Here is a 24,443-nt window from a genome sequence, read left to right as displayed (position 1 = left end):
AGACTCCAAGCAAGCCGCCGGAGCGGAGATCGTCGGCGGGGAGCCCTTGTCAGGGCTGAGAGCGCCCCCGCCAAGCACCCCTCAACAGCGCCGAACCGGAGAAGAGGCGCCGCCGGTTGGAGGGTCTGGAAGACCCGGAGAAGGCGGAAGAAGACGGCGTGGCAAGCTGAGACTCCTGCGCAGAGCAGGTAAGTATACTCAGCGTTAATTCGGGCACTAGGCTCGTGGCACAGTCGGGCACAAGGCCCGTTGGCACTGTAAAGTAGGGGCACAAGGCCCAGGGACCTGGGCACTAGGCCCCAACGAAGTTTAGTGGGCCAGTAGGCCATTAGTATATTGATATAAAGGGGACAAGCCCCTGTTAGATAGCAGGGGCGTGAGAGCCCAGGTACAAGGGCACAAGGCCCTTAGGTAGTTAGGGGCCTAGAGGCCATAGGAAGGCCAGAGGGCCTGGTTAGAGGCTGGTAGCCTGTAGGTTATTAAGGGCACAAGGCCCTCAGTTAGTTAGGGAGGCCACAGGCCTCAGGCAGGGGCTAGGACCCCTAGGTAGTAGGGCATAAGGCCCTAGTGAGTGGGCTCAGAGCCCTGAGGTAGAGAGGGGGCTGAGGCCCATTAATCAGAGCACAAGGCTCTGTGTGTAGCTGGGCAGAGACCCATGGTGTGTAGGGCATAAGGCCCTGGTGGTGTGTGGTAGAGGCGTGAGAGCCTCGTGAGAGTAGGCGCGGTCCTGTGTGAGGTGAGCACACGTGGTTAGGAGGTACGGTCGAGCGTAGGCTCCTGTGGTGTTGTAGCAACCTGCTGGTTGGCTAGCAGCGGTGTGTTCGGGTAAGTAGCGGGCAAAGTACTGTAGACTGTATTTATTCTGTCTGTGTGGCGAGCGTAGTTTACATTACAGTATTTTGGTGTGCTTTCTAACTGTGTCCAGGGGCAAGACGTCAGGCCCCCATTAAAGGTAGGCTCTTGTTTCCTGTGGTTTTCCTGTGCTAACCCGTGCTGTGGGGGACAATTGTAAGTACCAGCATACACATAGTCAGGGGAGAACACACGTAGTTTTCCTGTCCCTTAGGTCCCCGGGGTCACACTGGTACCCAGAGGGGGTGGCTGAGTGAGTTGGTGGCAGTACAGCACACCTTGAGGCAGTTCCAGGGGCGGCCGTGGTTCTGATCAAGGGTCCTCAAGGCCGGTTCCGTGCAGGTGGACCTGTGGTTCCGGACGTAGGGACACGTGTGAGATACCCGAGTACAGGCAGTCGGGCGGTTCAGTTCGATCGGCTGTTCCGTGCGGCAGTCGGCCCGCGGGTTAGTGTGCTGTTTTACTGAGCCTCAGCCGGGCTTAAAGAACCCGTACTTAGGGCCTGTGTGTGACTCCATAGCAAGAAGGCAGCTTCTTGGTACGACCTGGGTGAGGGGGTTAGGAACCGCCCTCCGGTTTAGGCTGTGAACACCGGCTGGTGTTCCCCGTAGCGTGTAACTGAGTAGTTCCGTTAGTGCACCACATTTAGTTAGTCATAGTGTTTGACGTAGTTGCGTTGCCGACCATTAGAACGTTGTTAGGGTCGGGTCGCCGTTGTAGTTAGTCCAGTTTTGTGGGTGCCATCTTAGTCTCACGGAGAGCGTAGAGGGAGGCTGTGTGTTCTTGTCATCCGTAGGAGTCGGGAAGGTGCAGGAGAACCGGATCGGAAGTGGGAGTGTCCCGGTGAGTATCACGCTCGATTCCCCCTTTCGGTTAGGCCCTCACCGGCAGGTGTGTGAGGTACTTGAGGCGGGATTAGTCCTCGGATTAGTCTTGGCCTTCAGTGCCTGTAGTCCCCCGCGTCTTGGCAAGAATAAAGTGAGGAGGCGGCAAGGAGCTTGGACTGACCGTGTCCTTGTGCTTTGCCGTAGTCTCGGACAGCCCTTACCTGGTAGGCACGGCCGTAATCTCTGCCTCTATCTTAGAGGGACGTGATTGGAGGTGACTGCGGCTGCGGATCTGCTGGGATTGGATCGCAGCTGGGAAATCGGAAGCGGACTGGAGGTGACCATCGTTTTCAAGGTGAGTTCTTTTGTGTTGCGTCTGTCCCTGTCTTTCCCCACAGGGGGCGTTACATTTTGGCGTAGTCGGCAGGATCAACGATGGCTCATCGGGGGATCATTCCGCTGTACGAGGGATACAGCTGTGTCATCTCTCGTGACGAAGTGGCAGCGTTCACGAAGCAAATCCTGGAACGTTGTGAGACAAGGAAGAAGAAGAACAGAGGTACTAAACGGCAACCGGTGGAAGAAATGCTGTGCTGGAAGTGTGGGTTGCCTGGACACTTCGCATACCAGTGCCCAGTTGCCGAGGAGCTCTTTGATGAATGGGAGGACGAAGAAGTCTCCGATGAATGGGAAGACGTAGAAGTCTTCGAGTGGAAGGACGAGGAAGCCTTCCATCAATGGTCTCAAGAGAAGTCGGAGTCGGGAGGGAAGGATCGGCAGAGCCTGCTTACTGTTGGATCGCAGGTGATCGTCCCGTCCAAGCAAGATTCGCGACAGGAATACCCGCGACAGCCGGATGCTGGAGCTGGGGTATTGGAGACGTCGGATACGTCAGACGACTTGTCCGTGGCTGTGGAAGAGTTGGTCCCTGAAGACGAAGGGAGAACTGAGCAGACCCTCCACGGGGCAACGTTGTGTCCGGAGACATGTGAAGATGTCTGCCCGGTGGTACCTGAGAGGATGGAAGCCATCAGTACCCCGGAAGAGAGAGCTGCTGAAGAAGTACTGCCTGGAGAAGACTGTACTTTAGAGAGCGCAGCTGGAGAGTGGTGGATGTTGTCACCTTCTGAAGAAGCTTCCCGCACAACCGAGGAGGTATCGGACGGATGGGAGGTTCCGGCATGCGCCGAGGAAGAGACTCCCTGGATACCGACTTCGGGCGAGGAAGTTGCCATGATGGTGTGGATCCTGCGCGAGAGGGCTTTACCGCGAAGGACCCGGTGGACGCAAGTCAGGGATGCCGGTAAGCGACCCTGGGAGGTAGACGTAGAGGAGAGGACGTCGATTGTGGGGACCACAATGGAAAAAAGCGGCGGAAATGTGGGGATGTCTCTGGTGGAGACCCCCGCCAGCGATGTGTCCCTGGAGGGACAGAAGATGTCAGAGCCGGTGCCCGTGAAGAGGGCGAAGATATCCGGCAGCGCTGTGCCCCTGGAGGGGCTGAAGAGGTCCCCGATGGTGCCCAGCAGGAAGAAAGAAGAGAAGAAGAACTTACCCGTCCATCGATCCAGCGGCGGTGAGTATAACTTCTTTCTTGCAGGTCCTGTGCGCGGGGGAAGGATGAGCCAATCAGGGCTCATCTTTCCCCGCTGGCCAATCAGCGGGCGGATGCGCGAGCCAATCGCGGCTCGCGCCCGGCCATTCAAAAGATTGGCGCCGACGCGAGCCAATCAGCGCTCGCGCCGGCTGATGACGTCACGCCGGCGACTATATAAGTCGCCGGGTGGCGCCATTTTGTCAGAAGTCCGTCGGCGGAGAAGAGAGAGGACGTCTCTGCAAGACGTCCAGCAAGAAGACCAGCGGCAGCGGCGGCAGGGGGCCCTTGTAAGGGCCGTGAGCTACCCTGCCGCCAGAAGACTCCAAGCAAGCCGCCGGAGCGGAGATCGTCGGCGGGGAGCCCTTGTCAGGGCTGAGAGCGCCCCCGCCAAGCACCCCTCAACAGCGCCGAACCGGAGAAGAGGCGCCGCCGGTTGGAGGGTCTGGAAGACCCGGAGAAGGCGGAAGAAGACGGCGTGGCAAGCTGAGACTCCTGCGCAGAGCAGGTAAGTATACTCAGCGTTAATTCGGGCACTAGGCTCGTGGCACAGTCGGGCACAAGGCCCGTTGGCACTGTAAAGTAGGGGCACAAGGCCCAGGGACCTGGGCACTAGGCCCCAACGAAGTTTAGTGGGCCAGTAGGCCATTAGTATATTGATATAAAGGGGACAAGCCCCTGTTAGATAGCAGGGGCGTGAGAGCCCAGGTACAAGGGCACAAGGCCCTTAGGTAGTTAGGGGCCTAGAGGCCATAGGAAGGCCAGAGGGCCTGGTTAGAGGCTGGTAGCCTGTAGGTTATTAAGGGCACAAGGCCCTCAGTTAGTTAGGGAGGCCACAGGCCTCAGGCAGGGGCTAGGACCCCTAGGTAGTAGGGCATAAGGCCCTAGTGAGTGGGCTCAGAGCCCTGAGGTAGAGAGGGGGCTGAGGCCCATTAATCAGAGCACAAGGCTCTGTGTGTAGCTGGGCAGAGACCCATGGTGTGTAGGGCATAAGGCCCTGGTGGTGTGTGGTAGAGGCGTGAGAGCCTCGTGAGAGTAGGCGCGGTCCTGTGTGAGGTGAGCACACGTGGTTAGGAGGTACGGTCGAGCGTAGGCTCCTGTGGTGTTGTAGCAACCTGCTGGTTGGCTAGCAGCGGTGTGTTCGGGTAAGTAGCGGGCAAAGTACTGTAGACTGTATTTATTCTGTCTGTGTGGCGAGCGTAGTTTACATTACAGTATTTTGGTGTGCTTTCTAACTGTGTCCAGGGGCAAGACGTCAGGCCCCCATTAAAGGTAGGCTCTTGTTTCCTGTGGTTTTCCTGTGCTAACCCGTGCTGTGGGGGACAAGTGTAAGTACCAGCATACACATAGTCAGGGGAGAACACACGTAGTTTTCCTGTCCCTTAGGTCCCCGGGGTCACACTGGTACCCAGAGGGGGTGGCTGAGTGAGTTGGTGGCAGTACAGCACACCTTGAGGCAGTTCCAGGGGCGGCCGTGGTTCTGATCAAGGGTCCTCAAGGCCGGTTCCGTGCAGGTGGACCTGTGGTTCCGGACGTAGGGACACGTGTGAGATACCCGAGTACAGGCAGTCGGGCGGTTCAGTTCGATCGGCTGTTCCGTGCGGCAGTCGGCCCGCGGGTTAGTGTGCTGTTTTACTGAGCCTCAGCCGGGCTTAAAGAACCCGTACTTAGGGCCTGTGTGTGACTCCATAGCAAGAAGGCAGCTTCTTGGTACGACCTGGGTGAGGGGGTTAGGAACCGCCCTCCGGTTTAGGCTGTGAACACCGGCTGGTGTTCCCCGTAGCGTGTAACTGAGTAGTTCCGTTAGTGCACCACATTTAGTTAGTCATAGTGTTTGACGTAGTTGCGTTGCCGACCATTAGAACGTTGTTAGGGTCGGGTCGCCGTTGTAGTTAGTCCAGTTTTGTGGGTGCCATCTTAGTCTCACGGAGAGCGTAGAGGGAGGCTGTGTGTTCTTGTCATCCGTAGGAGTCGGGAAGGTGCAGGAGAACCGGATCGGAAGTGGGAGTGTCCCGGTGAGTATCACGCTCGATTCCCCCTTTCGGTTAGGCCCTCACCGGCAGGTGTGTGAGGTACTTGAGGCGGGATTAGTCCTCGGATTAGTCTTGGCCTTCAGTGCCTGTAGTCCCCCGCGTCTTGGCAAGAATAAAGTGAGGAGGCGGCAAGGAGCTTGGACTGACCGTGTCCTTGTGCTTTGCCGTAGTCTCGGACAGCCCTTACCTGGTAGGCACGGCCGTAATCTCTGCCTCTATCTTAGAGGGACGTGATTGGAGGTGACTGCGGCTGCGGATCTGCTGGGATTGGATCGCAGCTGGGAAATCGGAAGCGGACTGGAGGTGACCATCGTTTTCAAGGTGAGTTCTTTTGTGTTGCGTCTGTCCCTGTCTTTCCCCACAGGGGGCGTTACATTTGTATGATCAAGTTATCAGTGTATATTAATATTAAAAGATCACATGAGGTAGCATATAGTGAACTTGACTGCACTTAACCCACTTTCCTGAATTTATTTAACTAAAGTATTTTAACAGTCTCTTCTGTCTCACTGCCATAATCTTTTGATGCTCTCTCTCAGCGTGGTCTCCCCTCATCTTTCTCCCTTTTTTCTTTTTTGTTCAGCTTCCCTTCTCCTCCTGACCTTTCCAACCCCTTCTCCTATGCCTTTTATTTGTTCCCTTATAATTGTGGAAATTGTTTATAGTTTGTTCCCTGATTGTTTCTATCACCTATCTTACTTGCGGTGTACCCAGTAATTAGAATTTGCAAAAAAAAAAAGTATTTTAAAAGATCTTACAGTGACTGGTGCCCATTTCTTTCACTCTCTACCATCTCCCTATAATATTCTTCTGTGGCTACAAATTGTGGTCTACAGTGTAAAAGAATACCCGATGACAGTAACACCAACATCAAAGACCACAATATAAAAATAACGATTAACATCACTGCCACAGTTAGTATATATGTACATACCATAATTTAGATGTACAGCATCTCCGTCAGCACTGAAACCCGTCACCTATAAATTCCGAACAAAAGGCGGCGACTGGAAAGGACGTCATTCACACTGCTGACATTGCAATTACTGCTTTTAAGGCGGCAATGGGTGGACCCGGCGCCTTTATCATGTATTCTAGCACCGGATCCACCCACTGCTGCCTTAAAAAGCGGCAATCGCACTGTCTGCAGTGTGAATGACGTCCTTCCCAGTCGCCGCCTTTTGTTTGTTTGGAGTTTACAGATGACGGGTATAAGTGCTGTCGGAGATGCTGTACATCTAATTTATGGTATACACATATGTACTCACTGTCGCAGTGATGTTAATCATTATTTTTATATTGTTGTCTTTGCTGTCAGTATTACTGTTATTTGTAATGGTGACTGGTGCTGCAGCTGAAGCCTGCAACGTGGGCTGCATTCGTGCATTCGTGAGGTTGCTTGAAACAGGATTGTGGAATCATTTGCTAATTTCATGTTAAAGGTTCTCAGTGCCTGTAAAAGTGCCTAATATAGGAGCTTACTGAAGACTTCAACATTATATAACAATAATAAAGTGTAGAACAAAGCTTTTTATAATGTAAGTTCAGAATAAAACAATGTGGAGATGATTGTTTATTGGTTTTGTGCAGGGTCGACTTTCTTTGGATTCGGCCTATCAATCACTCTTCAGTCCTAACCTTTCAGTTGCACTTACAGGATTTCTTAAACTAATGTTTGAGAATGAATGAGTGAAGGTTACGGAAATATTTGCAGTAAAGGTTATTGTAGTGATTTTGAGGCTCATTTTAAAGGTGGATACATATGAGATGAAAAAGTACATAGACAAAAGATGTGCATTAGAAAATTTAGGAGCATATATTGAGCATGATGTATCTCAAGATATACACAACTCAAGCGTAGTGTAGAGATGGCATAGAGATGTCGTAGAGATATGGCATGACAGTGTTAGTCGTAAATGCTAAAGTTGCATTACCATAAGTACACAATATAATGAAGTGTCATATGCACAAAACAGAATTTTGTCTTGACTGTGATATTAATACATGTGTTTCAGATAAAATTTAATTAAATATAAACACAGATACAAAATGCAAATGAAATTCACTTAGATACATTTATATGTTGTTTTCCTTTTTAAAAACCAAATAAGAATCTTCAGTAATAAGGCAATCCAAATGTAAATGTCAATTAAGTAACATGACTTCATATAAAATACCAGAGATGCTAATTAAGTTGTCAGCAGGAGGAGACAATACACAATCACTCTCTCCAGGTGCATTTGTAGGACAAACGTCCCCCAATCAAGATGAAAAACAAATTCTCAATTCTAAAATAGAAGCTTGTCCAGCATCTCCAGTCAGGAGAAAAATAGTGGAAATTGAGGAGGAAGGGAACATAATAAAAAGTAGTTTATTTTATTTGAGTGATTAGTTTTGATAGCGGTACATGGTTCTGTATTAAATAAAGGGTTTATCTTTGCACCCTTCCATAACATCAATACTTTTAGAAATTATATAAATCTTAATAAACACACCAAAAATGTAACACTCAAAAGCTACTTCCAAAAGGACAACACTTTAGTACACAATTATCATAACACTAATTTTAAATTTTTTTATTTTTTTTTATGATTTAGCAGAAAGATTAATTTCTGATAATACAAACAAAATGCAAGACACTGTTCCTGCAGTTCCCTTTAATGCTAAGTTAAGATCTATATTAAAAAAAGCTTTTGAACAAGATATCCTTAATAAAAATTAATTTATGATGACATTTTTTCTGAAATAAAATCTATGATTTTAGGTTTAACTATGTTGATCATCTTTTAGAAAGGTTTTTGGGAGATGTTGCCATCTTATTTGAAAGACCACTCAAACTATTAGAATTGTTGGAAAACATTAAATGGGACACTGAATTTATTTTTGTTACCACAGGAGTAAATTCCCTATATACCTCTATAAGGCACATACAATAGCAAGAGAAGCAAAATATTGTTTAGAAGGACAAGTCCATTTAGATTACAAACAAAATTATTTTCAGAAAGCATTGATTTCCTTCTTACTCAATTATTTTAAATTCTTTGATAAATGTTATTTACTATTACAAGGCACAGCTATGAGAACCAAGTTCGACACAAGCTATGCTTACCTCTTTATGGGATATTAAGAATCTACATTTTTCTGGCAGAATAATCCCTTTAGTGTGAACCTGGTCCTAAAGAGAATATATTTTGACAATGTCTTTTTTATATGGAAGATATATTTTAATATACTGACCAATTTTTTAAGCTTTTCAAATAATATTTTTTTTAAAGTCAAAGTAAGGTACTATTTCTAGATTTAGAAATGTATAGAGATGGTTCTATTAAAGCCAAAATATATTTTGAGAAAATTTATGACAATAACTATTTTACCCCAGCAAATTGCTGTAATCCATTGCGGATTAAGTTTTTTTTTTAAACCACAGGCTAATTTCCTGACTGATCAGTTTATTGAAAGGGGTTATATATTAAAATGTCATCGGAAACCTGTTTTAGAAAAGAAGAAAATATGGAAATATTCCGGTACACCTATACTTCCTTTTATAAAGGAATTTTGTGATGAAGCCACATAAAAAAATAAAAGGTTTTAAATAAACATTGGCATATTCTTTTTAAAGATCTAGTTTTAAAATATTTTCTCCCACAAAGATCTCCAGCTATTTTAGAAAGTCTCCTAATGTCAAAAATAAGTTAACCCCTACATTACCTAGAAATAATAACACAAAATAGGTAATTTAGCTCAATCTTAACAATAAAGATTTTTTTTTCCTTGTGACACTTGCAAGCTATACAGTTTTTTAATTAAGATAGATGTCTTCTCCTGTGTAGAAAATAAAAAGTATAGAACTCACAGTTACTCGTAGCTGCAATTTCATTATCTATTTATTGGAGTAACCATGTGGCCGTCAATATATAGGAAAGACATCCTGCACATTGAAAGTGAGAGTTAGGGGACATTATTGGTGTATACAAAAAGATATATTAACCCTCAGTGTGTCAAAAAACATTTTTTTGAAAAACGCAGTAAAGACACTAAGGGATTAAAAATTGTGTGGATATATATATATATATATATATATATATATATATATATATATATATATATATACATATATACATATACACACACACAAATACATACGCACAATACTGGGCAAGCATTTTAGGCAGGTGTGCAAAGTAAGAATGCTTTCAAAAGTACAAGTGTTAATTGTTTTTTTTCCAATTAACAAAATGCAAAGTGAATTGCAGAGGAAGCAAATATTTTGTCTGGGGAGAGAGAGTCGGGAGCAATTTAACTGTGAACTGTTCAGCACCTGTTTTTGTTTTTCAAAGAAGGCAAGAGTTTTAAACTATTGTTGGTTGTTGTGGTGCACACCTAGTTATTCATTGAGCTGTGAGTTGGGTGTGGTCCATAAAAAATACCCTGTACATAGAAGTTTGCTGTTTGCCTGTGTGTAATGCTAAAGCAACTGTGTGTTTTGCTAATTGCCTGCAGAAAATGCTGGCTATATATATAAAGATCAAGTTTGTTGTTTAAAGGCTGCAATAGAACAAAGGGTAATTATTGCCAGTACAAACTGTCTTTGCAAGAGAAATAAAATATATAAAAAAAAACAAAGGTTACTAACAGGTGTGTTTGAAGCTCAGTCCCAGCAAGATGATTTGCAAAACTAGCACTAGAGTTCGCAGAGTAGAGATGAAGTTGCTCTCTGCACAAAACTGGTGTTATCTGTGTGAGAATATGTGGCCTGGGAAGAGTATGATTACTTGGAGAAAACTTTTAGAGAAGTGAACCACTGTCTTGTAGAAGTGTGAAATTTCAAGCAACAGTATTATATAAAGATGACAGTCCAAGAAGCTGTTTCTGAGTCCTTAAGAAATGAGATGCATTCTTTTCATGAAATGTATAAAGAAAGAGGAACAGTGGAGGCTCTTAAAGAAACTGCAGAGGGATTCCAGCAAAAAGAGCAGGAAATTGTGGTTTTTGAATCCTTGAAAGATGAGTTGTGTGAATTGCAAGAGTCCTATGAAGAAAGTGAAAAAGCAGTGGGAGCTCTTAAAGAGATAGTAGTAGAGAAAGATGAAAAATTTACGGTCATAAAAAAAAAGCTTGTCATTGTTCATCAGGAGGTGAAAACAGCAAGAGAATCTGTAAAGGAACTTGTGAAGTGCAAGTTAGAGAGGCTTCATCTGACTGTAAAGCATGAAGAGCTTGAAAGATTCCTACATGAGTAAAGACTCTTTCTTATAGATACACTGAGGAACGTGACTAAGAGGTGGACTTGGCATCCTTTCAGAGGAACTGGTGAACACCAAGGATGAGAAAATTCAATTGGATAAACCCTAAGTCTAAGTCCTCAAACAGAACACTGTTGCTGGTCAAGCTCCAGCTGACCAGAGGTGTTTCTTGGACACTTTAAAGCCAAGTGCACTAGACCCCAAAAAACAATGGACTATTCATTTTCCAAGTTGGGCCTCTTTCCAAGCTCTGTTCCAGGAGTTTCACATCACAACCAATAGTTAGTTCACCTTTAAAGTGACTGTGTGGGAGAAAAACAAGGTTGCCCAGGCAGTCGTAGACTCTGGGAGTGAACTTATACTGGTCTTCAGCTCTGTCCTGGCTGTAGCCAAGGTCTCGCAGGTTAAAGTGTGAGTTAAAGTGCGCTGCACACATGGGATAGCCAAGATATTAAAAGGACTCTTTGGGTCATTAGAGTTAAAGGCTAAACCGTGAAGATAGTGGCTGCCATAGCGTTTAAGATGCCGTATCCGCTTATTCTATGGTGCAATTTCCCACTGTTTAGAGGTCATCTGTGAGGAAGTCCCGCCAGGCACATCAACAACTAATTCAATGGTCAAAACCCTGGTCTCAAAGGATCTGCCAATGAAATCACAGTGTCAGGACCTTGATCTTTGTGAACTACCAACCCGGAATGCTATTGTGTTGGTTACGGCAAGACTTCCACGAAACGGTCACTGTGCATGGAAGCCTGGACAGTCGAAATCAGCATTGACTGGTGATGTTGCAGATAAGCCGTCCCAGCCTGTTGGTGAGGGTATAGACTGGTTTGATTATCCAGAACTGTTGAGTGTGCCAAACTTTGTATGTGACCAGATAAATTACATGACAAAACATCATGCCTTTAAATTGGCTAATAATGTTGGACATAGTGCGAGACCTATCAATTCAGCAGGTTGTAGGCCATCATAACTTGTCAAAAATAATGTGTTATTTTGAGTGTTTACTGTGAAGCGGAGGAAGGTAAAGCAAATGGTAGTTCCACAGGTTCATGTATCCCTAGTGTTGGAAGCTACACACACTGAAGTGGGTAACAGATACCTAGGGGAAGGTAGAACAAAGGAACAAGCTCTACACAGGTTTTACTGCCCAGAGTCTAATTAGCCATACAAGGATTTTGGAGGGCTTGTTTTGAATGCCAGAAAACCTCTTACTTTTGCTGTACAGCCACAGTTAGAAAACGGGATTTATACTTACGATAAATCTTTTTCTCTGAGTCCATCTGGGGGACACTCCTTAACCATGGGGTTGAGTCGGGGGGAGGAGTCTGGCACCCAAAGGGTTAACTTTTTTCAGCTGACAGCATATCACCCCCGCCAATTCCCACATACCTCAGTTTGATTACAAAAGCCATTAGGACGATAGGCCAATCAACCAAGACACACCACTCAACAGAGGGGGGAGTGGAGACAAAACAACGAAAAGACGGGGGGGATCGAAGTGTCCCCCAGATGGACTCAGAGAAAAAGATTTATCGTAAGTATAAATCCCATTTTCTCTTTAATCCATCTGGGGGACACTCCTTAACCATGGGGACTTACAAAAGCAATCCCTCTGAAGGGTGGGACCGCTCTGATCTCCTTGCACGCAGAACACTTCTGTTAAAGGAGGCGTCCCCAGACGCAAATATATTAAATTGGTAGAATTTCGTAAAGGTATGGACCGAGGACCAGGTGGCTGCTCTGCACAGCTGGTCCGCCGTGGCTCCATTACGAGCCGCCCAAGACGCCCCAACCGACCTGGTAGAATGGGCAACAATACGTTTCGACACAGGGAGATTAATACGGACATAAGCCTCCCTGATAGTCAGGGTAAGCCATCTGGCAATAGTTTGCTTAGATACTGGCCATCCCCGTTTGGAAAAGTCAAACAACACAAATAGAGACTGTCTTACGCATCTTTGCAGATCTCTTAACATATATACGTAATGCCCTCACTACGTGCAAATATTTATATTTTTTTGTCTTTGTTCCAGGAGTCTGAGGGTCCTCTCTCTACGGGACCCTGTAGGGCAGGTTTTACCTGCAGCCCCAAGGCCTTGCTAGGACGTCCCTTACCAGTGGATATCTTGTTCTTGCTCAGAACTCTGGGACTTCCCTGTCTTTTGTTCGGTTCTTGTCCAGCAACCACCAGCTGAGGACCTACCTCCTCCACTGGTACCTTGAACACGGGAATGCTCCTCTGGGGTGGGACCCTGCCCAGGGTAAGGTCGCGACGGATGTCACCATCTTTCCCAGCAGCTTCAAAGACCTGGCTACTGACAGCCTCTTGTCTGACAGGATCCTGCCTGTCCACTCCATCTAGGACCTCAACTTGTCCTGTGAAGACAACCTTCTGCTGCGTACCAAGTCCCTCACTAGTCTCAAGAAACTCATTCTTAGACAAGGGATTCTCTGTGACTCTTTCAGACTCTAGAAGTTCGGTCATAGACTGAACAACTCGTCTAGCCTTAGCACCCTGAATGGGTGTGACTAAAACCTTTTCCCTTACTGGAAATTCTAAGCCTGTATAGCTTTGTCTGACCAAAGCAAATCGACAGCCCTGAGCTCTTTCTGATTTGACAGAAGCCAGCGAGGTAATTTTTTTCAAAACCTGAGGTGAGCTAGTCCCATGAATTCTATCACGATATTCTGGACCTACTCGTCTACCGAGGACCCTGTCTGCTGCCGGGCAAACCCAAGCAGCCATCCTCCCACCCCACCCTCTGGAACCAGAGGTGGGTGGTAGTCATGCTGCTGGTCTATCCGGCAGCTTGGCGGAAGAAGCTCTCCGCGCCACAGGGGCAAAGGATGACCTTCTCCTACGGGATTGTCTCCGGGATTCCACAGCCCCTGGACTGGTAGTCTGGCCTCTGCCAGACCCGCCCCCGTAAGGAGGCTGTCTGAAAGAACTAAACCTAGGCCTAGCCCTAGATCTTGGAGTATTTACAGGCAAGGACGTCTTCTTGCCCCCTGAAGCCTGTAAAATCCACGAGTCTAATTCTGGACCAAATAACATCCCACCCGTATACGGGATGGATTCTAATGATCGTTTAGACTCTGAATCCGCATTCCAAGCCCTTAACCATAGCTACTACAGCTGTAGCTGAAATAGACGAAGCTATGGAGGCCGAATTATGGGCCGCTTCATATACATAGCCTGCTGCCTCCCTTAGCTGCATGGCCAGAGGCAGTAAATCTGAATCCTGCAAGGCAGACTCTAACTGCCCTGCCCAGACTTCCATGGCTCTAGCTACCCAGGTAGAGGACAATGCTGGCCTGAGGCTAATACCGGCGGCCGAGAAGATCGACTTCAGCAGGGATTCTATTTTCTTGTCATTCTCGTCCTGTAAGGTCGCTGACCCGGGTACAGGTAGTGTAGTCTGACGAACCAATCTCGCCACAGGTATATCTACCTTTGCCACCTGTTCCCAACAGGTCATATCCTCCTCCTGAAGGGGATACAATACGCCAAACTTCCTTGGCATAGAGAACCTTTTATCTGGATATTTCCAAGAGGCCTCTACAATATCCCTCAACTCAACTGAGGGAGGGAACCTGACCACCTGCTTAGAAGCCTTCTTAAAGAGGGAGCGGTCCAAAGACTTTGTCTCCTCTACTTCAGCAAACCCCAGGGTCTGACGAACTGCTCTTACCAGGTCGTTCATACCCTGGTGTCTAGAGTTTCCCTTTTTTTTAAACCTACAGCACCTGGTATTCCCAGGTGGTCTCCCATCCAAGTACTAACCAGACCCGGCCCTGCTTAGCTTCCAAGATCAGACGAGATTGGGCTTGTTCAGGGTGGTGTGGCTGTAGGTCTTCTGACTCTATAATGGACACATCTGAATCGTCCAACAATTCCCCCTGCTCCTCTGAGGAACACTCAGTCTGACACTGACCACAGCGCTTTAGCTGTTTGTCTACGTCTTTTAACACTACGCTTAGTTCTCCAGTAGATGGGTAAGTCGGTCCAGGCTTTTAGCCACCGCTGACCATTCCACCTCTCCCATCTGGGAAACCACCGAGAGGGCTGGGGAGGGAAATACACCGACCCCTGGGGAAAATGACTCATCTGTCATTCCTACTGTTATACCCTGAGAAACCACAGATGTAGCTGGGATCTCAACTGGTTTAGATAACAGATTTACAAGGGTATTAACTCCCTGTGTTAAGGCAGCCGCCCACTCAGGAGGATCAACCGTTATGGTGGAGGTGTCTATAGGCTGTTTCACAGGAGCAATTGCAGACTGCACAGAGCCCCCCCTGATCCAGCCATTCACTTGTTAGTTTAACATTACATTTTGAACAGACATTATGTTTGGTACGTGTTGTTTTGCTTTTATCTGCCATCACAAGATAAGAAAAACTAAATCACGTTTCAAAATTCACAAACACTTCTCCAATTTATCAGAAAATACAGATTAGGTTATATTAACATATCATAGTATTTCTGATTTAAATAAGACCGGCTTGGAGAACTTTATAGTTTTCTCATAAACAACAGTTCTCTCAACACCTCATAGTCTTATAATACACATGCATACACAGAAGAAACAAAGCGATACTTAGCGTGGAAGATATGTGTCAACAGTGCACTTCTCTCCAAATGACTGTTGCATCTGTCCTCCTTTTGAACTTTGGCGCCAAAAGGGATCTTCCACGTGCTCACTGAGCGCGGGGGGGAGCGGTGTTTCTCAAACACATTCCCCTTCCACTGGCTCTTCTTCTGTGTTATTTACTTTAACAGCGTTTTGCCCTTTCTCTTATATTTGGGGAAAACCTGTTAGAATGTGTTCCCCGCTAGCGCTATTCAAAGTGCGCCATCCTCAAGAATTCACTGCCATCCCCATGGGAGGAGGACCTTGGTATACTCCAGCTGGCTTCCGGGGAACCTCAGCAGTAAAGGCGCTCTCTGCCTAATGGCAGCGCCCGTCCTGCATCAGCGGGGAGAGTCTCTTGCCGACTTCTTTCCACTGTGAGAAGCGCTTCTTACCTCTGTCAGCGGGGCCGCTCCCCCCGACAGGCGCTTCTCCCACGAGTCAGCTCTGTTTACATGGAGCCTCTCGCCACTGTCAAAAGAAAAAAACTGCAAAAGAAAAGGAAAAAACCTATATCCAGTGAACTCTGTTCACTGTCTCTCTTGGAGCTCTTCAGGTGCAACCTTCTTCCAAGGGCACCCAATTCAAACTGAGGTATGTGGGAATTGGTGGGGGTGATATGCTGTCAGCTGAAAAAAGTTAACTCTTTAGGTGCCAGACTCCTCCCCCGACTCAACCCCATGGTTAAGGAGTGTCCCCCAGATGGATGAAAGAGAAAGGGCAAATAGGCGTGTCTTTTGTAAGGACGAGAAACCATGGGAGAAAAGATATTGCGTTTGAAAATATGGTACTCAGGTGTCGAAAAGATAGGGTGCCCTTAGATCACTGGTAGGTGTTATTGTGAGGGTATTAAAAAATATTTAAAAAGGCAATAGAACCAGCCTTGTCTCAGATTGACAAAATAAATGCAGGGTCTCTCTTTCACAGAGATGCACTACTCGCAAAGTCCACACCACCCTAAATGGTGACTCTAGGGATGGATATATATACTTTCCTGCTACTGCTCCATCTCTAGTTTTTCCAAATTAGCCTTCCCACTCTCGGACCACAACCTCCTTTCCTTCAGCTTCACCTCATGCCATTTCTCCTGCACCCAAATCAACACGTACAAACGAAACTTAAGTACTTTAAACCCAAACAACTTCTCATTTTCACTAAAAACTATTTTCTCCAATGACTGCATTGTCCTGTCCTAATCAGGCTGCCTCTTTCTTTAACAAAACACTCACTTCAGCCCTAGACAATAGCGGCTCCAGCTACTACATATAGTCTCCGACGATCCAAACACCAAACAATGGCACACCAAACAGACCCGCTACAGGCAATAGTGCTCCCGCACTGCAGAGCGCCACTGGAGGAAATCTTGTTCTATCCCCATTCCCTCCACTATAAATTCATGCTTTCATCTAACAGCACTGCCCTTTCAACTGCCCTTCTTCAAATCTCTAATATCCATGCAGTCTTCTAACCCACCTCACCTCTTTGCCACCTTCAACTCACTTCTCTGCCCACCTGCACCTCCTCCCCCTTCCTCCCTCACAGCTCAAGATTTTGCCACCTTTTTCAAAGACAAAATCGACACCAATTGACAAGATATTTCCTCAAACCAAATTCCACTCACTCCACCCATTCTACCCACCTTTACCTACAATCCCAACCCATCCTTAATTCATTCTCTTCAGTAACTGAAGATGAAATCTCTGCACTCATCTCATCATCTCAACCTACAACCTGTCCACCCGACCCTCCCAACTTCTCCGCTACCTCTCCTCCAATGCATGACCATCCTTTTCTCACCTCTTCAACTTGTCTCTCCCCACTGCACATTTCCATCCTCCTTTAAACATGCGCTCATCTCACCAATTCTAAAGAAACCATCCCTTGATCCAGCCTCTCTCTCTTACTACCACCCCATTTTTCTACTCTCCTTTGCCTCTAAGCTACTTGAATGATTAGTATACAAATGCCTGTCTCCCTTTCTCTCCTCTCATTCCATTCTCGACTCTCTGCAATCAGGCTTCTGTCCCCAACATTTCACAGAAACTGCTCTCACAAAAGTGATCAACGATCTACTTACGCAAAGTCTAAAGGTCATTTCTCCATACTCATTCTCCTGGACCGCTCTGCTGCTTTTGACACTGTTGATGACCCTCTTCTGCTACACACCATCACTCAATTCGTGAAATAGTTCTTTCCTGGTTCACTACCTAGCTATCGAACAGCTCTTTTAGTGTTTCTACCTCTGACACATCCTCCCCTCCACTTCCACTATCTGTTGGGGTCCCACAAGGCTTTGTTCTTGGCCCTTTACTTTTTCATTATATCCCTCTAACTTGGGGCACTAATTCACTCATTCACCCTCCAATACCACCTCCTCTACACTGATGACAATCAAATATATATCTCTTCCCCTGACCTCTCTCCTTCTGTATTATCTTGTTTAACCAACTGTCTTTCTGCTAACTTCACATGGATGTTCAAATGCTACCTAAAACACAACATGTCCAAAACATAGCTTATTAATTTCCCTCCTGCCAGAGTCAGAACCTACCCTCAAACCTCCTTTACGGTCAATAACACCACAATTTCTTCAGTCTCCCAAGCCCGCTGCCTTTGTGTCACACTTGACTCCACCCACTGCTTTATTCGTCACATCCTAACTCTCTCCCAGTACTGTCGACTATACCATAAAAAAATTGCCAGAATACGTTCTATTCTTGCCCAGCATGCTACCAAAACCCTTATCCATTCTCTCATCATCTCCGGTCTTGACTATTGCAACCTTCTGCTATCTGGCATTCGTGACACCCATATAGCCACACTTCAATCCATCCTAAGTGCTGCTGCAATGCTGATCTTTCTCTCTCACCACTGCACATCTGCTGCACCACTTTGCAAGTCCCTACACTGGCTCCCTGTGTCCTCCAGAATCAAATTCAAATTACTCACCCTTACTTACAAAGTCCTGAACAATACTACCCCAGCATACTTCTCAAATCTTATATCAAAATACTCTCACTCCCGCCCTCTTAGATCTATCTCTGACCTGTGACTTGTCTTGTCTCTGGTAACCACCTCTCACTACTGCCTACAAGATTTCTCCCTTGCTGCTCCCTGTAATGAAACGAGTTTGATAACACCGTAACTTGCCTGTTTCTCATTTCTCACAAAGTCTGGATTATATTTATAGCATGCACTTTTTAAAACCCTTGCATTTGTTCCCCAGCTCAACAGAATACCACTGCAGTGTCTAATTACATGTGGATAAGGGGACATTGTAGCTCATTGTAAATATGTATATTGATGATGTGGCAGTGAGGTTGTCATTCATTGTCCTTAAAGTCAAGCCAGGTGGGTTATGGGTAAAGATCAGGTGGTGTCCAGGATACAGGTGAAGGGGCTGGAGCTACATTCATTCTTCCCCCTTAACCACAGCCTTCAAATCTTTAGACGCTCTTTGAAAACATCTCTTTTTTAGAGGTGACTTTATCCCCGATAACACTATTCACACTATTGCACCCTCACAACTATCTTAATCTCCACTCTGAACCACATTTGCTCATCTTGTTTCAGCTGTACCCATTTCCAATTAGAATGTAAGCTCTGTAATGAGCAGGGTTCTGCATACTTTTTGTTTTCAGATCTGCATCTATTTTGTCTACCTTGTATTTCTCTGTTTTAAGTATGTACTGTTTTCCCTTCTGTGCAGGGCTGCAGAGCAATGTGGCACCTTACAAATCTACAATAATGATAATATATGACAAAGGAAGTGATTTGCCACAAGCACCTAAGGAAGGAGTCAGGTGTTCTCCGGCAGTCTGCCGGAGAAGGCTGCAGAAAGGGTTAAGTCCTTGCACAGTAAAACTACTATGCTGAACACATAGATGTGGTCTAGTGAAGCAATTAGACCAAATGGAGAGATTTTGTGCAAATAAACCTGTTCTTTTCATTTGTACAGGATGACCAATGCCAGATGGTGGCCGGTGGGCAGACAGGAGAATTAATTCAGTGTTGGGTTTCCTGGTGTCAACCTGATGGAAGTATATGCTGTCTATTGTGAGGTATCTATCTTATACTATAACACCCTCTATCTGCTCATTAGTTATCAAAAACTATCTGTGGTTTTATATAGTGCTGAAAAATTATCCAATTTACAACTGAGGAGGATTGAAGGTTTAATGCTGCAACATGACAATAAAGTTATGATTATTTGACAAATATAATTTGTAAGATATTGTAGGAATAATTTTTCATGCTACAATTGATTAATTTATAATATTTGATTTTTTTTTTTATTGGAACCATTTGTGACACAATATCATATTATATTTTTGTTAGTCAGTTGAACATTAATAAGTTCAAAAATGACTATTCCAAAATGAATACTTATTAAAGGCCCACACTGCTATTACTCAGTTTTCAGATTTTCAAGATATTCAAATGATGCAAGACATTTTTCACAGCTAATTTATATCTTATAGTTAATCAATATCCTAACTAGAAACCAATAATTGAAAATGGCATACTTTCACAAATGATTTCCCCCCAAATTTACTATTTAGTTTTCAGAAAAGAATGGGGCACTATAATACACTTAGCAGAAACCCTGTTTTAAATAAAAGTTCCTTTAAAGATATAGGGTGATAGATAAAGCATGGGTTAATAGAAATGAATGACCTAAAAATGCTATTAGCTAGGAACACAATCTGATTAGCTGTTCTGGCTCACACATCTATTCAAATGCATGTTGACTTAACATTGGCTCAGATTTTAACTTACATTATTTTTATTTGATGTTTAGTTCACTTTCATTAATATAAATTGGTATAAGATGTATAACATGTTTGAGGTCCTTTTGTTGTCATACTAATATCTGCTATGCTTTACAAGTGAAGATTTCTTTTGAACGATAAGATGTTTTTTTTTCAAAAGAATCTTTGATAACTGACATGTACTACTATTGATGTTTTATATTTTGCAATGAAATATATTAATTGTTTTGTGTTATTATTGATGTCATCAGATCCACCAATAGAAACAGATTCACTGATGTATATGAACAGATTTTAATCATTCATATCACTTTTTCCTTTTTTATTTTTATTTGTAAGTACTGATGAGAAGATTCGGAGATTATATGCAAAAGAATACTAATTTGTTTTCTCATCTAGGTTAGTTATTTCACTTATTACGTTATTTTATACGGAGAACACTAATCTGGCATCTCTAATATCTCTTAACATATTTTTTAGTATGAATGGCTGGTATGTTTTACAGATCCACAATATAATTAACATTCTTTTATTTATAAAGCACAACAAGACTTCTGTAATGCTCAACAAAATTTAAAACATTCATAAATACATACAGATAAGAAAAATGGATACAGATAAGTAGAATAATAATTACATGAATGCAATTAACAGAACAAATTGCACGGCCTACAAAAATAATTCATCAAAAAAACAAAACAGGGACTAAGGGAAGGACTGACAGTGGTTAGATATGAGACATAGTACAGACAAGAGACATAAGGTAGAGGGACCCTGCCCCTGAGAACTAACATTGTAAAGGGAGGGGGTAATGAGATAAAAGGAGCAAATGGGAACAATATACATAGTGGGGTTCACTATGGCGTAGACGGCCTAGGAGCCCAGAATGTGCATAGGCCAATTTGGGCAACATCCAGGATGGTGTAGGGACCTAGAAGGTTCAGGGGCCATGATAGTGTCTGACCTAGATAGTGTAGAACCCGGGAAGTGAAAAGAGATATGACAGAGGCAACGTAATCTATAATCAGCAATGCAATAGGTTGTAAAACAACAGCAAGGCAACACTATGGCAAAGCAATTTTATAATAGAGCAGTACAACAAAAAAGGCAATGCAGTTTAATAATGAAAGAGTTAAGAACAGTAAATACAAAGTCAACTGCAAACTAGTGGGAGGGGGAATTGGTGGCAGGAGGGTAGTGAAGAGACAGTAGCAGGGAAGAAATGGTAAGAAAGAAGAGGTGAGAGAGTTTGTGGAAAGCAGAAGTACCAAGTGAAATGGTAGTGGTCATAGAGAGAGAGAGAAAACAGGATACGAGCAAGAAAACAGGATACGAGCAGCTGGATGGTGAGAGTGATGTAGAGTAATAGAGAGAGAAAACACATATATAATTACCAAGTTACAATGTCCAGGACAGTGAAATCAGAAGTGGAGTGGCAGGGTAAAACAGTTGTCACTTGTTACTGGCGGGTATCAAAGGTTGTTCCCTGTATGTTTAACTGTCATTTAACTGTGCATTTCCTTCACTTTATGAGAAAAAACAATTAAGGATATATTTACTAAACTGCCGTTCTGACGAACCACCGAATATCTGCGCTTTGACATTTTAAAACAGCAATTTTATTAAAGAGAAAACCGGTGGGTTTTGTCTTTAATAAAATTTCTATTTCAAACAATGGCAAGAAAGCGTTGAGAATTGGCGGTTCGTCGTAACCGCAGTTTAGTAAATATACCCCTAAGTGTAGAAGAACCACTAACTTTCATGGCTTTATTAGTTAGCACAGTCTGTGTCCCCAGTATGCTAGGTTATTTTCATGTTCTGTATTTATAACATTATATGAAAACATATAAACCTATAATAAAAGAAGAACAAATAAAGTTTTCCTGCAGCCCAGGACATTCCTGTGTTATACATCGGTCTTTATATAATTTTTTTTTAGATTCTTGTTCTGTGCTAGTCACTTGTTTCCTTAGTCAATAACATAACTACATGAGACACACAAACACTCAGGGCCGGACTGGCCATCTGGCACTTCTGGCAAATGCCAGAAGGGCCGATGGCTATATGGGCCGGCCCAACTCCCCCTGTCTTCTTGGTGGCTGGTGGTTCCAGGAACCAGCCACCTCTGCTGCGCGCTCCCCAGCTCCCTTCCCCGTTATGCTGTGCAGCCAGTTACACTGGTGAGTTTCCTGTTTTTTTTTCTAATTTGTTTTTTTTTTTACTGAAGAGGGGGGGGTCCCCGCGATTTTCGGGGGGTGCCCGCGATTTTTGGAGGGGGGGGTCGCGGGGGTGCCGCGATTTTCGGGGGGTGCCCGCGATTTTCGGAGGGGGGGGGTCGCGGGGGTGCCGCGATTTTCGGGGGGTGCCCGCGATTTTCGGAGGGTGGTCGCGGGGGTGCCGCGATTTTCGGGGGGGGGGGGGGGTGTCGTGGGGGTGAGAGCCAGGGGGTGCTGGGAAAGGGGATGAGAGCCAAGGGGTGCTAGGAGAGTGGGTGAGAGACAGGGGGTGCTGGGAGAGGGGGTGAGAGAGTCGAAGGGGGTGCTGGGAAAGGAGGTGAGAGAGCCGAAGGGGGTGCTGGGAAAGGGGGTGAGAGCCAGGGGGTGCTGGGAAAGGGGGTGAGAGAGCCAAAGGGGGTGCTGGGAAAGGGGGTGAGAGAGCGGAAGGGGGTGCTGGGAAAGGGGGTGAGAGCCAGGGGGTGCTGGGAAAGGGGGTGAGAGAGCCAAAGGGGGTGCTGGGAAAGGGGGTGAGAGAGCGGAAGGGGGTGCTGGGAAAGGGGGTGAGAGAGCGGAAGGGGGTGCTGGGAAAGGGGGTGAGAGCCAGGGGGTGCTGGGAGAGGGGGTAAGAGAGCCGAAGATGGTGCTGGGAGAGGGGGTGAGAGAGCCGAAGGGGGTGCTGGGAAAGGGGATGAGAGCCAGAGGGTGCTGGGAGAGGGGGTGAGAGAGCCGAAGGGGGTGCTGGGAAAGGAGGGGAGAGAGCCAAAGGGGGTGAGAGCCAGGGGGTGCTAGGAGAGGGGGTGAGAGAGCGGAAGGGAGTGCTGGGAAAGGGGATGAGAGAGCGGAAGGGGGTGCTGGGAGAGGGGGTGAGAGAGCCGAAGGGGGTGCTGGGAAAGGGGATGAGAGCCAGGGGGTGCTGGGAGAGGGGGTGAGAGAGCCGAAGGGGGTGCTGGGAAAGGAGGTGAGAGAGCCGAAGGGGGTGCTGGGAAAGGGGGTGAGAGCCAGGGGGTGCTGGGAGAGGGGGTGAGAGAGCCAAAGGGGGTGCTGGGAAAGGGGGTGAGAGAGCGGAAGGGGGTGCTGGGAAAGGGGGTGAGAGAGCGGAAGGGGGTGCTGGGAAAGGGGGGGAGAGCCAGGGGGTGCTGGGAGAGGGGGTGAGAGAGCCAAAGGGGAAGGGGGTTCTGGGAGAGGGGGTGAGAGAGCCAGGGTGGTAGGGGGTGCAGGAAGAGGAGTGAGAGAGCCGGGGGGTAGAGGGTGCAGGAAGACGTGTGAGAGAGCCAGGGGAGTAGGTGGTACAGGAAGATGTGTGAGAGCCTTCGGAGAAGGTGGTGCAGGGGGTTAAGTGAGAGGGACAAAGGAGAAGATGGTGCAGGGGCATAGGTAAAAGAAAGTGTAAAGGGAGAGACATCTTAAGAATGGGAATGTCAGGGATGCAGCCATCATAAAACACAAGTAGTAATGAAGAATGGAAATGCACAGAGGGGACAAGTGTTAAAAAAACAAAAAAAAAACAAGCCTTCATACTCCATTCACTTATATTTTCTATACCCCCACTCCTAAATTTCTGCTTCGACCACTGCCCTCTATTCCTGCTCCCGACTGCCTGTGTGAGCTGACAGCTGCTGATCCCTCCTCGCCCAGCGCGCCCAGTAGGAGAACAGAACACAGGATGCCATAATCAGGTAAGTTCATATATTTTCTCGTGTGCAATATGTTTTTAACCATCCTTTCTTGAACTGGGGACACTACAGCGTATCCAATAATGTTTAACACTATGTATTGCTCATTATTGCGCTGTAAAGTTTTTTGCATATTTATCTGTACAGAGATTTTTAATTAAGAGGAAAAAACATTGCTTGTCATAAATTTTATCTGTAATTGTGTCAATATATCTATTTTTGTTTGCATTGTAAATTATGTATTAAGCTGCTCTTGGGAGACTCACACTCAGTATCTGATATGCTGTACCAATTTTTATTTGTGAATGAGTTTTTATCTGAGCTTTACTAATGATTTGGGGGCACTACTATGCCATAATATGATTTGTGGGCACTTCTGCATGACCGAATATGTATTGAGGGTAATACTATGTGGCATAATATGACCGTGGGGCACTACGATGTGGCATAATATGAACTGGGCACACTACAGTGTGGCATCATATGAACTTCTGCCAAAGGCAAGTCTTTCATTGTTGAATATGACGGGAGCCCAAAGAAGTTGCTGTATCGGGGCCCAAAATTCCTCTTGTCAGCCCTGCCTGTGAGTCAAGGCG

The 24,443-nt window shown here is 45.8% G+C and overlaps 1 protein-coding gene, 1 long non-coding RNA gene and 1 other non-coding gene across 3 annotated transcripts in view; 1 reads left to right on the top strand and 2 right to left on the bottom strand.

Moving 5' to 3' along the window:
• NKAIN2 (sodium/potassium transporting ATPase interacting 2) overlaps window positions 1-24,443 on the bottom strand; it is an 856,165-nt gene that overhangs the window by 70,395 nt on the left and 761,327 nt on the right. The window lies entirely within an intron of this gene.
• Window positions 5,077-24,443, top strand: part of LOC142144332 (uncharacterized) — a 55,352-nt gene continuing 35,985 nt past the window's right edge. The window contains exon 1 of the long non-coding RNA XR_012689687.1: window positions 5,077-5,627. This is a non-coding gene — a long non-coding RNA (uncharacterized LOC142144332). The remainder of the gene's footprint in view (window positions 5,628-24,443) is intronic.
• Window positions 14,288-14,406, bottom strand: LOC142145082 (5S ribosomal RNA). The gene has a single exon (XR_012689823.1). It is a non-coding gene; the product is annotated as a 5S ribosomal RNA (ribosomal RNA).

The sequence above is a fragment of the Mixophyes fleayi genome, chromosome 3 (genome assembly GCF_038048845.1).
Source record: "Mixophyes fleayi isolate aMixFle1 chromosome 3, aMixFle1.hap1, whole genome shotgun sequence".
Lineage (NCBI taxonomy): Eukaryota > Metazoa > Chordata > Amphibia > Anura > Limnodynastidae > Mixophyes > Mixophyes fleayi.
This window is presented reverse-complemented; position numbering and strand designations above follow the sequence as displayed.